At 38.6% G+C, this 15,981-nt stretch overlaps 1 long non-coding RNA gene across 1 annotated transcript; it reads right to left on the bottom strand.

The window, feature by feature from the left end:
• Positions 1–742: 742 nt before the first annotated feature.
• Positions 743–15,159, bottom strand: LOC127179694 (uncharacterized). The gene is made up of 3 exons (XR_007829541.1): positions 14,976–15,159; positions 11,881–11,960; positions 743–1,074 (listed from the first exon to the last, which is right to left on the bottom strand). It is a non-coding gene; the product is annotated as an uncharacterized LOC127179694 (long non-coding RNA).
• Between the last annotated feature and the right edge of the window lie 822 nt (positions 15,160–15,981).

The following is a 15,981-nucleotide window of genomic DNA, read 5'->3' on the forward strand; positions in this document are numbered from 1 at the left end:
ATTTATATTCCCACAATTTCGAGATACTGATATTGGTGGGAGAGTTTGGGTTAAACGGCACTCTACCAATTAGGCTTTTTTTCCCAAGGATGTTTCCCAAGGCAAGGATGACTGTCAATGCATAGCCAAATCTAATGTCTTTTATAAAAGCCTCTTCCCACAAAAAAATAAAGCATATTTGCTTTTTAATTTGTGCCTAACGTTCCAAAGTGTTTTTGAGTTTGTATTCAAATGTGGTGACAAAGTTTGAAACTAGGCTCAACTGTAATTAAGGAGTAGAAACTAGACACATTTTTTATTTATTTATTTTTTCATAGGAATTAGCAAATGGTTCACTAGGTAATTTTGCTAAAATCAGTGGAAGATGGCAGGAGGGCTGCAGGACCTGCTTGCTTTTACTTTTTATTAGCTTTATTTGGAACATACACATTCACTTATTACTGGCTAAAGGCAAAAATACAGATGTGACTTATCACACTAGACTGAAAAAAAGACATATATTCACAGAAGAGAAAGCTTATGTATTCTTGCACACAAACACTTCTAATTAAAGTATATGTGGTCATGGTAAACAATGCAAGCAGAATATTAACACCCAACACCAGTCCACACCCCAAATTCACAAATTCCAAATAAACAGATGCATAAACAGAAGATGTTACACAATTTAAAAACATCTAAAGCCTTAACTTGTAAAGTATAGTAAACAGTACTTATAGGCTCTATATTCTATGTCCCCCCCCCAGATTCAGCAAAGATGCATTTGAGATGCTTGGGAGTCATGTTTGTTTCCAAACACATGGCATTGTTCGGGTGAAACTCGATACCGGCGTGCCAGCTGAGTAAATGCGTGGGTTTTGCAGCTGCCGCTAATCCAATGTCTTCTGTTCCAAAGCCAAGTTTACCTGCACGGTCACCACTCATTGTCTTCAGCAGCCTCTACCCATACTTTGTCACTTCACCTGACACGAAGGCATGCTTGACTTTCCCAGGCCCTCACTGATCCAATCCAACACTCCCTTGAGTGCAGTTTATAAAGTTCATTTAAGCTCCCTCATTTACGTCTGCTCTGCACTGGACAGAAAAGACGACATTTAAAATTAATTAAATATTCAAGACTAAAGCTACACGATTAACCCTAAAAAGAGGGTAACACTTTACAATAAAGGTAATTAGTTAACACTAGTTAACCACATCAGTTAATATGAACTAAGAATGAACAATACTTATGCATTTAAAAATCTTAATGTTAATTTTAGTATTTATTAACACATTATTAAAATCAGAAGATGTGTTTGTTAACATTAGTTAATGCACTGTGAACATGAACAATGTTCAACAAACTAAAATTAACAACGATTAATAAATAGTGTAAAAAATCTACTGTTTATTGTTCGTTTATGTTAGTTAATACATTAATGTTAACAAATGTCACCTTACTGTAAAGTGTTACCAAAAAAGGTGAAAATAGGCCTAAAACTTTTTCTTTGTCAAAAAATGGTGAATAGAGGTGCTTAACCGTCTGAAAATATTGATTAACAATGTCAGAAACTCAAACCAAATTTGATATGAGCATTTGTATTGTTTTTAAATTCACATTATAAGAGGTGTAACAAATTTAGCTAGTCATCTAAATTTGGTAAACACAGTTATAAATCCATATTTGTGTCATTTTCTAGACTGTATATAATATAAAACTATTAATATAAATACAAACATACACACCACTGGTCAAAATAATTATGCTCACCAAGGCTGCATTTATTTGATCAAAAATACAGTAAGAACAGAACTATTGTGAAATATCACAAAATAACTTTTAAAATAACTTTTCTTTTTTTTACATTCTTTAAAATGTAATTTACTGCTGTGATGGCTTTTTCAGACTCAAACATTTGAATGATAGTATCACAGTTTCCACAATAATATGAAGCAGAAAAACCTTTCAACATTAAAAACAAGAAATATTTGTTGAGCAAAAAACTGGCAAATTAGCAACATTTCTAAAGGAAAAATTCAGCACTGCCATCACAGGAATAAAGCACATTTTTTAACTTTGTGACCGTGGACCACAAAACCAGTCATAAGGGTCAGTTTTTGAAATTCAGATTTATACATTTCCACTGCTGTATTATTAGGATACAACTATTAGAAAATCTGGATTCTGAGGGTGCAAAAAAATCTAAATATTGAGAAAATCACCTTTAAAGTTGTCCAAATGAAGCTCTTAACCATGCATATTACTAATCAAAATTCAGTTTTGATATATTTACAGTAGGAAATTTACAAAATATCTTAATGGAACATGATCTGTACGTAATATCCTAATGATTTTTGGTGTAAAAGAAATATATATAATTTTGACCCATACAATGTATTTTTGGCTACTGCTACAAACATACTCGTGCTACTTAAGACTGGTTTTGTCATCCAGGGTCACATATGTGATCCTGGCTGTAAAAACCCAGCTAAAGTCATTTTTTGTGTGTTTTTTCTACATAAAATCGTCCTTCATAAGGTAAAGAATATTCTGTGAAAATGTAACCTTGCTATCTTTAATACTGAGTAAGGCCATGTCAAAGATTGAAATCATAGTAAAATTAATGGATGAATTCAAACTTTAATGCTTTTAATGTAGCCTAGATTTCACAGACAGAAAACATTTCTTTTAAATTTGATTATTATTTCACACTCTTTTTACTATATTTTTGATCAAATAAATGCAGCCATGGTGAGAATAACATTTTTTAAAACATAAAAAAATCTACATTGTTCCAAACTTTTGGCCTGTAGTGTATATACATTACACATTATATATTACTATAAAACACAACAACAACAAAAAAACTTGGGATTTGTATCTTTAATGCCAGTTTAATGCCTTCTAAACTTGTGGCGAGCACTACACGTATGGATTGGCGATTTTGCTCACATCAGCCAAGCCTCTCTAATAACTCAGAGTTAGCTCATGACAATCTCTCATCAGGTTATTATCCCATTAATTTCCGTGAATAAGCCATCTGATGAAGAAGTCATGCTACTGTTAAACACTCACTTCTCAGGGTCTAGTGGTCTCACGGGATCTGACCTCAACAGAGTGGACTGTTGATGTGTTTGAGCCAGCTGCTTACATGTTACATGAATTTCACGCTTTCTTAAGCTAATATATAACAAGTAATTTTGATGTTGTAGAGCTAATGAGAAGCTATAAATCCAATGACCTAAAAATACACAACTTGAACTTTTCAGAGAGAAAGAGAAACTACATTCTTACTAATGTACCTTTAACGTGCACAATTAAGAAGGATGTATGAAATTTTGCTTTTTTTAAATTTAGCCTAATATAAAAGTCTTTCGATCTTAATATACTTCATGCTACAAATCTCATCTGAAATTTTTTAAAATCTAATAATATTAATGTGCTAATAAATTGCAGCATAGTGCTATCAGAGCAATGCAAGAGTTAATTCTGTCAAATAGCATCACGTTAGCAGCGATAAACATGGATCGGGGGCAAAACAAGTATCTTAATCCCATGACTGACAGATGGCTGTCAAATCAGATGAGAGTGATAAGTGCCTTGCCGTTTTGAAAAAACAACTTCCTCTTCGTGACCCTCTGACCCTTGACCTCTAACCTGACTCTTGTTCTGTTTTCTTAGCTCACAGAGGGGATTCTCCACAGGTGCAGGACCAAGAGGTCACAGAATGTGTAGCAAGTGACCACCAATTGATGCCCCTCCCAAACAAGCAGAGAGCAACGGGGATCTGACCCATGGGCTTTGTCCCTGCTCCATGTCATTGTCAGAAAGAAAGATGATGATATTGAATGACTACAAGGAGGAAACAGCATATTTCGAACCCAAGCAAACAAGCATCCCACCAAAGCGAAAGGGTGAAAGCGTAAGAACCTATTTAAGGAAATAAACAAACATGGTTCTACTGTGATTCAGTGTCGAGAGAGATAATTACTGCCCATAATGTGAAGAATGATTTAATTTCAAATGTTAATGTGATTTTTATTTTACTGTACTCATTACTCTTTTCCATTATCTGCACAGCCTATACTAATTCATACATCCTCTCGCTCACTCACTTGCATGTTCGCTCAAGCATGCGTGTTCACAGTCAAGTTGAGGTACTTAGAAGCGTTGCGTTCAGATTTCACGTGTCAAAACTGCCAAAGCTTAGCCGATATGCGCCTCTATATTAAATGGGCCTTTTTTATACTACATACAATGTATCTAAAGAGAAGCATTTCCTACTGAATTTCATGCAAAAATAGGCCATTTATCCAACGTCCCTCCCTGTGGCTCGACAGGTACACAAACATAAATGCAACATATATACAGCGAAATCACCACTTGAAGGTAGGCTGTTGTTTCACACGTTCATTCGGACACAACTAGCCTAGTAATAGTGGAGCTCGTTGTTCTGACAAGTCAGTAATTAATTCTCAGGGTTAGGTTATTTCCTCACCACTTTGGATTTGGTAACACATGCGAAATTGGATGATTGGATTTGTTTAAGCGACTGTCGGTTGAGTTCGGCCAGATCGGTAGGTGGGTTTTGGGGAAACTTGGTTTTGTACATTATTTGTCAGTGCTCAATCAAGGCGTCGCTTACCTGCTCGAGTGGTGATTTCAAAGGCTCCGTCCCCCTTCGGTGAGACAAATGAACGAGTGCATGTTAAAACAGGCATGTTCGAGCCATTTAAGAAGTGTGAGCCACACTTCAAGCATATCAAAGCAAATAACAACAATTATTTCTCTCTTTCAAACCCTGGCGATTATTTGTACTTATAGAGGTGTAATGAATAATAGCAGTTTACTAGAGGAGGGGAGGGCTCTTTCTCCCACCGGAGAGAGGAAGAATGAATTAATAGGCATCACACCACTCAGCACAGTGCGTGGTAGAGGAACAGCATGATTACAGTATGCTATCAAGAAAATTAGTTGTTTCATTTGAGTATATCCCCAGCATGCCGAAGCAACATAACAACTTGCTTTTGTTTACAGAATGCTTCATTATGTAAAGACAAGCTCAAGATTCCAAACACCTGCTACCACCAAATCACATATTCAATTATTGTGCTTGCTTAAGATCATCCAAATATTTTGTCCACTTACCAAGAGCAAAAACAGTACTAAAGTGATTATGGCTGCGGAGTCAAATTTCTGCTCCGAAGCAGCAGGGCTAGGGAATAGCGTGGCAGCAAACCTTTGTGAAATCGACTCGCGTGTATCTCTAGAGGTCGTCTAGCGGGGTCGGAGGTCGCAACCTGCGGTCATTATTCACCCATAAAGTACTTTGATGAGTAATGCGACACTTTGTCGACAAGGTTTTCAGATAATTGTCCCAGCAAAATACAGTGATTGAGTTACTCCCGGAAGGCACCGCATTTTGATAGAGGCGTGTTTCTTATGATCTGAATTTTAATTTTGCGCGCGTTAGCTTCACGTAGAAGGACTTTAAGAATGTGCCGGCCGCAAGTTCTAATTATAAAAATAAATGTGGAGCATCAGCAAGGTTTTCACATAATTAATTATTAATCAAAGATAGCATGACATATTGACAGAGACATGCTTTTTAAACAATCTGGGTTTTAATTGCTTAATTTTGTGCGGGTGTCAATTTGACAGCAGCATGCAATGTATTTTTGGGCTATCAAGGAGTTTATGTGCATGAATAGTCATCAAGAGTGCTAAAAAGAAACAGATTTGTTCGTATAGAAGGAGTCTATTATCAAGATTAATTATAAAAAGAGTGCTGACATGATTTTCAGATAACTGTCCCAATGAACTAGTGATTAGTCTTGTGACAATAATCTGGATTTTAACTGCTTGAATATTGATTTAACAGCAACACATGCATATACAGAGTGACTTTCAGAATTCTTTGGTCACCTGTTCTCACCCCAGTTATTTAAAAAATGTGAACGTGTCCATGTGAACGGTCGAGACAAGCACGTATCGCATTATAGTACGGCATTAATTTTGCTGACTTCATATAGACTCTGTACTCGGGGGTCTCGCGGAGGCCAGGTCTTTCACTGCGCTATTGTGTGGAGATGGAGGGCACCATCGAGAGATCTGCCAAGGTTGCCTTGTGTGCTTTTTGACTGACAGGAGGCCTGCGGAAACGGGGTGAGATTGGGGGAAAGGCATTGCAATGGGAACTACACTCAAGATTTGAATTGCCTTCTCCACTCCAATCAGCTTGGTGCAAGTTAAATGAAGTGCCTTTGCCGCTCCCCCTCCATCCCTCTCACTCCCCATCTGCAGAAAGAGCCCATGCAGGAGGCTGACAGCGCTACAATCAGTTTGCCATTCACCGCTGCCCCTATTTTAACTTGTATGTGTGGAAATGGCATTGATTGTTAACTCCGACCTTAGCAATTAGAGCCGAGAGAAATATTTGAAGAGTTTCGAACGGAGCCTCACGAGTGTTTTAAAGACAGATCAGTTAAGCGTTAAGGGAAGGGAAACACCGTGTTTGTTTTCGCCCATCATTGTTTCCGGCGGCGAAAAACAAGCGACGCGCCTCCGAGGCGACGGAACGCGCGGCGTCTCGCTCACGACGGCGGGGGGAATCGCGCGGGAGCCCGGGCGACGGAGTCTGCTATTAAAAGATGTACAAGGAAAACGTAGTATTTAAACAAATACTTCCCCTCGATTGCACACACAAACACATGCAAATGCATTGACGCTCACAATGGATAACTCAGGCTCAGTGTAGGAACAGGAGGTGCTGACTGAAGTATTTGTTTAAATGAATCGGCGCTATGAAAAAACAGATGCAGCAATTAGGAGCCCCGTTGCCGCACACCGGAGACATGACAAGAGTGCATGACAGTGGCTTTCACCCTCACTCCCCCTTGTCTTCAACATGAGTCCTCTAACAATCCCTGTCAGGAACACTCTTTGAGAAGTGCTTGCACCAGACAATGGCTCTTCACCCTTATTTTGTGCTCTAAGTAGTGCTGCAGAATGCTGGAAGGAGCTGAAAACAGGCAGTAATGTGAGAAAGACGGGCAGCCATTGTGGGAAGTGTGAAAACCAGAAGGACCCTTTTCAGAGGCTCGCCTGAAAGTGCTATGAAGACCTTTAGTCCTTTGCTCTCCCTGAATCCCCAATTAGACAAACATTAACATCAATTAAGCCTTTATAGGACACAGGTTCCATATAATTACCTTAATGGGTTGACGCTTTCTTTAGCAGCAATTTCTTAAACAAACTTGAGCCTTTGTGTGACGGGCTAAGAAAATTTTCAGCAGGGAGTATTTGCTTTTGTCAGGCTTTCTAAAGAGACAGACGAATTGTTCTATTTAACAACAAACACCTTCAGAGAGGAGCCTCAAGCAGGCCCAGTTCCCACCACATCTGACTCGACCGTTCCAAGCTGATTATCCAGCGGAGACAAAAAAATCTGACCAGCCGGGAGAGCGAGGACACATGCGGTGAGGGGCAGCACACAAAAGGGCCCAGTGAGCCCAGCCCAGCTATGTGAGCAGAGCACCACAGAAAGAGCCCCTCCACTTGAATTAGCTCTCTATTTAATGTCCCAAAGAGCCAGATCCGTTCCCTGTCTGAGAAACAAAGGGGGACGAATTAGAAAAACAGGATCTCTCTTCATAAAACAAGGCAAATTCGCGCTGGCGAATCGCAAAGGAGGCGCAGTTAATTAAACGCAGACCCCGTTTTGTTCTTCCCCTTCCTGTCCTGCTGCCCATTATCTTCCGTAATCTGTAACGAGGCAGGTTGCGGTGGAAGGGGGGAAAAAAGTGTCACGGCATCAATCATAACCTTTTATTCCTGCTTCAATGGAACTCGCATCCCACAAACACGTTTATTGAATTATAAATATGCTCAGAAAGAGAATACACTCCAAAATACTTCGAAGTAGCCAAAGAAAAAACGCGCTCTGACAAGAGTGCTCGAATTGAGAATTTTGGAACAAATTGCTCACGAATCACTAGCGCAAATAACACTTTAATCACGGATATTTTTATTCTCCTGGCACCGTGTGGCCCTAAAGTGTGATGATTTTATATTCAGCCGCGTAATGGCTTGTGCCGCGGTTCTTTACATTCACTTTTGAATGTGGTTTGATATACACGCCTGATAAAGTTTTGGCGCTATGAAATATTCGCTTTTCGGTGAAAAGAAATATTAGACTTTTATTTCACGCACACAAACAGGTGTGGGTGCATGGTCAAGCATTGATGAGAGTGGGATACATTCAGAGGCAATTGGCCTCTAGAGGGCAATGGTTCCATAGCCCACTCAGTCAGGCATCACATGTGTCTGCCCCTAATGTGACAAGGGCTAAATATGTAAATCACGCTATTTGGCATCTATAATTGGACCTGCTCTTCAAAATCCTCTCTAAATATGGAAAGCTGTGTACCACCACACAGATATTAGCATATATACATTAAATCTACATTAGCATACAGATCTCTGAAGCTAGCAAATCATGTCACCTTCATTGAAAATAAACTGTGAGTCTTTATAATAATCGTGACGTGTGTGAAACCTCGCTAATGGGAAGTGATTCATTATATCACCTCCAGTCTTCAAAAAATCACAGTCCAGAGGGTGGTATTGTTATTTGTCTCACACCTTAACAGTTGATGGAGTTGCAGAATGAAACACAAAACTGCTAGTATGGTGAAAATTTCAAAGCTAGTGTTTTCAGGGGTGAAATTTGATTAATGCCATTTAATAATCTTTTTTTTTTTTTTTTTTTTGACATTCATAAATAGATGTTTCCAACTAAGTCTCTGTAAACTATTATAAAAAATTAACATGCCAAATATTCACACTTGAAATACTTTTGCCATCAGTTTTGTTGAAACCACACATATTAGGCTTTGTCTGTGATACTAGGCTTTGTCTGTTTGTTCTGAGATCTAACACGAGTTTGGACACAATCTGAGGAACATTCACCAGACAATTATGTCTCAATGCAATGCCGCTACTGTGACTGTGAGAATTTCTTAATTCAAAACAAAAGCTTTCCAGCCAAAATCATGATGCTGGCAGCCAATGGAAAAAAAGGAAAATATTTTGAAATGTAAAATAAGACAGAGCTACTGATGTGAAAAACAATAATTATTCAACACTGTCTTATTAGAAAAAGAACTTTGATATATCACACATTATCGTACCACTGTTGTCATGTTTAAATCTTAAATAGCAAAAAAGAAAAGATATTATGCAGGTTTAAGTTCTCCACGGATTCATTTGAATTTACAAATTAATGAAGCTTTGAGAAAGCTACAAATACTTCTATATTTACTCTCAATTAAAAAATACTGCTCGGTAGATTTCTGCAAACATGAGGCATAAAATTTGCTTCAGGATTCAAAAACATTTTTATGTTCTTGCTCTTTTGTCTTGGTTATTACTTTTACCTAAAGAATTTCTATGTGTAAAGTCAAAGTCAAATCACTGATGATGGACATGCAGCGATACAGTCTTTGTATTTAAAGCAACAAATGTCACAACAGTTGAAACTCAGTTTCCTTTCATGACTGTATGAATCCTTCAACCCATACGAGTTAATTTCCCTTGGACTAATCAGTTATAGTTGGCTCTTTTTTTTTTTTTTGAGAAATATCATTCACATTCTGTCAAAATCACATAGCAATTAATGTATATTTAGATTACATTAACAATCAGAAAGTGGTAAAGCTCATGGTACTGGGCTAGGTGAATTGACAGTTCAATTGGAAATCCCAGCATGATCAGTCTAATGACTGACAAAAAAAAGAAAAGAATATTACGACTCTTTGTTGAATCTCTATGTTTTCTAATAACCTCCAATCAATTGGAAATTGATTGCTTAATAACCATTTATTCAATGGCATAGTAAATAACATTTTTAAAACTGTAAAATAAGGTCCTAATAATTACCCACTGCCATATTCTCTCAACTAATCTGTGTGAATTTATGCCTTAATTCAATATGCCCTTTTGTTCTAACCAGTAAAATGAGAACTAAAATGGATGTGGTTATTAGCTTCGGCTCCTGCTGTAAGCATTTATTACTGAAATAATTTTATCTAGCGAATAATCAGCCAGCGAAATAGCTTTATCTAATGGTTTTTTCTGGTTACATGGGTTCTTCAGCTTTAGCGTGTGGCACCCTCAACCTCTCCCCCTGCGGAAAAGAGTCCCGCTTTAGCCCCGAGACTTGCTCTAAATCACAGCTTGTCCAATCAAACGTGCACTGTGCAGCCCGCAGTATTACATTTCCAACACCGTTACTCTAACGAATGAATACACATGCACTTAGATTACAAACACACTTTCATTCATGTTAAAATCTCCCAGAAAATATTCATTTGCAGCCCATCTCCTTCGCCGTCGGATACACGGAGTGATAATAGCCGCCACCTTTAAAAGTCATGCTCCAAGGCTTAATCTTTACAAGCAGTAAGTGGCTACATGTCCTACAAATGCGCCGAGGTGATTTTTATCTAGGAGAAGAATGCCACTTGTGTTCAGGTGGTAAAGTAGTTACAGAGACTGGAATTACATGGTGAAACAATCCTCAGCTCTGTGTCTGTGCTTCTCCACTCACCGTGACACAGTGGCAAAGCCTGTCACTGGAGCCATTTAATCAATGCGTTTTAAATACATCCAAATGTTTAATGATTAATGACTACATGCTACATCATGCATCATAGCTATAGTGCAGCATTTATCATATATCCTATTTCTTCAAACATGTTGTCATTCCCTCAATGTATTGCTTTTAGGTAAACTATCAGTTAAGGATTTCTAAAGCTGTGTAATTTTTTTAGAAAATAAATGAAATGTTGTATACATTTCTAGAAATAACAAGGTATTATTCAACGTGATAGGTGCATTTCTTTTCCATCCACTTGGGAAAGGGTACAGATGCCGCTGTCTACCCGATGCTAAAATAAATGTTTCAGTGTTCTTCCCATCAAGCGGATGATTGATGTTGCCTCATTTCTGTTGGTGACCGAGTTAATACGCAACATAAATAAAGCTTGAAAACAGCTCCAGTCCGCATTTGCTCAACTAAATAAACACATCAGCACAATCTGTCAAGTCTTCAAATAGTCATCATGGTCGACTTGCCAAAAAGGGCTGGAAGCGCGGGGCCTTTTTTTTGCCGAGTATCGGGCGTGCTTCTTTAGGAAGTGTTCAAACATGGCACCTCTCTATCTCCATTCACACCCTCTCCTCCTCATCACCTGAACTGTCTGATGCCTGTCAATCTGGAGCCGTGGGAGGATATGAAAGACGGCTTTGAGTTGTGGTGGCGTTGATGGGGAAGGGATGGAGAATAGCACACCAGTGGTGCCAGCAAGAGAAATGGTGCGGATTCTTCATTCCTCCCCATCAGCACCCAGGGCACTGTGAGGCTCTTTTAAAAGAGCAGATTGACTCCCTCTGCCCCCCCTCTTGAATGAAACCCCAACCCTGAGCAGATGTCAGAGATGGGAGCCAGGGACGGGCCGCTGAGCCGGCCACGAGGTGTGAGGCTTTGTGACAGGTCCGCTGCTAAAGGACCAGACACAGCGGGGTTTTTAGCACATCCATTGGATATCTGAAGTCCCTCCGAAATGGATGGAAGGGCCATCGGAGGGGGTGGGAGCGGGGGGTGTTTCATTGTGAGAACCCCACCGGCTTCATTTAGCCAATGTTTACAGATGTATCCTGGGCCGCAGGAGAGCAGTTCAGCATCATGTCAAAACTACGATCGGTTTTCAGAATTGGCACCGCTGCGACGGAGGAACAGAGAGTCGCTCGGAGGTTAAGAAAACGATCCGCTTCCAAACGGATGAAGGCTAACCCAAAAGACTGATGCTTAATGCGTATAATCCTGCGAATAAACAAACCTCGGCGAGCGTCCCCTTCTGCGCAGCAGCTCTAGCGCTTCTCCGAGTCCTCCGGCCTTGCCAAAACGTCTCACGTATCCCTAAGAAAATAAAGAATTCGTTCAATTAGTCGCCGTGTTGACCACAAGCGAAGCCCTTAACGCGAGCATGTGTGTCTCCCCAGAGCTGGTGGGCGACTTACGAGCAGAAAACATTTCAACATGGCACTCCATTTTACCAACTGATGGCAGGAACAGAATGTCTGTTATCATTTATGTATTCACGGTTGATTCTGTGAATGTAAGGGCTGAGAGCAAACGTTACGCTGCACGGTGGCTGTGTGTACTAACCGAGTGGGATACTGATGATCATTTGCTTTGGTATCAGAGTTTACTAATCACTCGAGGTGATGGGACTCGGAATTATTTCACTCCATCTGGAGTTCAGCAACAGCAGATTTCGCATGCTAGTATTACTATCTTTAAGGAACAGTATGGATCGTTGTGAATGTGTGCGTGTGTGTGTCGCACTGCCTGTGTGTGTGTGTGTGTGTTCCTCGTGGAATAACGTACCCCCTGAGGTGCTCTATCTCAGACAATACCTATCCATATCCCTTTTCTGGCGCATGTAGAGGCCCAGATGGTTTAGTATTCACTTCTCTGCCAAGCAGATGGACCTGCAATGTACTTCAATGGTCTCAATTATATATGCACACAACTACTGAGAAGGAAACCAGAAGCAGAGAAGTTTAGGACCATGATTTCTCATATTGGCCACCCACCAAGCTTGGAGACCTCGGTGATGTCAATGTGTTCGAATGTTATGTGTAATTAATAGAAAAATGTACATCCCACAGGTGCTGCTTTTCTTCATTGAAACGACACAAAAAACATTTGCAACGGTAGTTGCCAACAGATACATTTTGTAATTTTCAAGAATGAGCATTTTTTTAATAGCCAAGAAACATGGCTAGTTCTGATGCAACCACAAAAAAAATAAAGAAAATCAACAACCCATCTATGTGTTGCTGAGGGAAAAAAAGAAGGTGAAATTCCCAACCTAATAAAGCTGAAAAGCCGTTAACTCACCATCGCAAAAATGCTCTGTGTGGTACTTCACAGCCATTACACTGCAGCATGTACCACATTTTGGACTCGCTTTTGCCTTGTGGACATAATAGAGGGTATCTATGTTGCTGTTATGTTTGCTTCTCAGTATCTTCAAGTGCAAACACTGGCCAAACTGATGTAAACACTTTCTGTTTTAATAGAGACTGGTCAGGCTCAGTCTAATTGGCCTCTGTTGATGGACAAACCCCAAACGGAGAAACCTGAGAGACATGGAGAGGATTTTCTTTACTCTTGATTCAGACGCTGCCACTGCCTAATTCCTGAGGCAAATTTTCACCATCAGAATGAAATAGATGTAACAAATAAAATCTATTATTTCCTAAACCAAATGTCAGTTTGACTATTGCGCTGTAGTTTTATTTCGATAAGGACATGATGAGACCACAGTGACCGCAGCTCCTTAGTTAGCAGTCGTAATGTTTAAATAAGCTTAGTAATGAAACAATGTCATGTCAAAATCACACGCATACTTCTCCAACACCTACAGCCTATGCATGACAAATAAGTGTTAGTATTGCTACTTATTGTTACACTTGTGTAGACATGTCAAGGCTTGTTTTCTTCATGCATTGAAATTTCGCAGTAAAAACCTGTCAAATGGAACTTCAGTATTTTTGGTTAAACAAATTCTCAGATGGGTGTCACTTAGACAACACATAGTTTTCTGCTGAAGCCAGCTGCATTCTACAACGTGTCATGCACAAATACAGTCTATAGACTTGTCTCAGCTGTCAGCTACTTATAGCTACTGTACATCAAATGATATCATTCTTTTGCGTGCTGGAGTTCAGCAAATTCCAAAAGCTGCTTTGTTTCTGGCTGCAACTGCAAACAGTTGATGGGTCAGTGGACTCTCTGCACTAACCTCTTGAAGGCAGGCATCAGACACTGTGTAATTAGATGGCTGTAATTACCACTATGCCATTTCAAATGTCCAGCGTTCCTGCATTATAATCAAAAAGCAACAAACACCCAAAGCCACCTGGAGAGGTCAGTGCGCATTTACTAAAAAGGGAAGAAGTTCTTCAAATAACAAATAAAACGCTGTCTAGACTTTGACTAGTTATTCTGGTTATTGCTCAGCATGATGGCATGGGAACAGAAATGTATTCTTTCATAACTATAAACTTTTTTATAACTATAAACTTCTTTTAACTATAAATCAATCTACAATCAGAATCTACAACACCAAATAATGTTGAATATTCTTAAACGACCATAGTTGTCAGTGGCACCTGTCAATGAGCATTAGTAGACCTGTTAAATAATTATTAAACTATAAAAAAAATTGTAATTTAATAAAGTACATGCTATCCTTAGTGAAAAATAAATATACTAAAATGTATCTGAAATACATTTTTTGTCCAGTATACTAGGAATACATTTACATATTATGTACTTAATATAAATACCTTGCAACTGTACTTTTGGTATATTAATGTCTGCTAAACTGGAACAACTAATTTTGTACTTAATGCACTTTATTTGTGCAAAATTAGTGCTTAAAAGTCCACTTAAAATATCTTGCATTTAAAAACTGATATTATAAGATCATACAATCCTCATCAGTGGTGACATCTGCATACGTTTTAGGCTTTAATATTAAGAAATATGCACAAGTGCTCCAAATAAAGTGTAATTATAATTTTTATGTCAGTAAGTCTCAAGTGATACATCGCTAAATATGTTAACAGATTTTAACTATAATTAATATGAAATAATTGTATTTTAAATACATTACTTTTTCCAGGGTATGCTAATTTTACTAATAGGGAAAAGGCACTCAAAGAAAGATGATGATTATTAGATTATTATCTAATAATTATTAAGACTGTAATCGAAATAATTATATTATATGCTAATAAACTGTATTTATCTCACACAAAACACATATTTCATGAGGGCAAAAACACGCACAGTAAGATTAAATAAGGAAATAATCCTGTTTGCGCGGTATTTTTGTTTTAAATCGTTACGTTCGTTTACCTGTTTGGCGTCGCTGTTGCAGATCACGTTTAAAATGGCGTGTCAGCTGTTAAGTTTAAAGTGTCTCACTTGTGAAAATGCATCTCTACACCGCTACAACTGGTACAATTTCACTTTTAAACGGAATATCCCGTACTGTGTGAACAGCAAAATCAATTTGTACTTCCAGCTGGAATCGCTCTGAAGGTAGGACAATGTACTTCCTCATTAGAGAATTTACATACGGGTCATTTGAAATTATTAGATATGTTTTTGTTGTTGTTTTTTTATTGTTCTTTTTATTTAAAAAGTTAACACTATATTTAATCTAGAAGTTTTAATTTATTAAAACGTTAAAAAGTCATCCCTGCTTTCCACGACGTAATATAGGCCTACTGTTTTGCATGTCTATAAAACAAACTTCAAAAAGAAGATAATGTTCATACTACTACAAACAACTTAGTTCGTGCCAACTATGCTTTTCAGTGTAGCCTCCCACACAATATCTAAATATGGCTGCACAATTAGAAACCATTGTGTTGTATAAATGAATATTACATTTTAAAAAACTAGATATTACTTAGAACATCAAGACGTTTTTTTTTCCAACTGTGAGCATAAGCTTTGAATCCAAAAGCAAGCTGAGCCTCAGACATTCGTATGGCTGCATAGCTTGCCTTTACGTCTGCACCCTTTTCACAAGTGCTTTCTGAATGAGCTCCTGTGTCTGATTCCAGCTATGACTTCCTCGTCAAGCGTCTGCTTCAGCACACACATCAGCACCCTGCTGTACCATTGTGGCCTGTATTCTCATTTCCACACTGGGCATTCCATCTACATTTGGGCCATTACAATTGTGGCCCAGCATGTTTTCTCCCCAATTCAGCTTAGCCTCTTCAGACTCTTCCATTCCTGTCCCTACATATTTTCTTTGAAATGACATATCATGTCTAGTTATTTAGAAGTATTTTAAGGAATCATAAACGCGGGGATCTGATGTAGGTTCATGAAAAATACTTTCTCAAGA

This window comes from Labeo rohita, chromosome 17 (assembly GCF_022985175.1).
Source record: "Labeo rohita strain BAU-BD-2019 chromosome 17, IGBB_LRoh.1.0, whole genome shotgun sequence".
In the NCBI taxonomy this organism is placed as follows: Eukaryota; Metazoa; Chordata; class Actinopteri; order Cypriniformes; family Cyprinidae; genus Labeo; species Labeo rohita.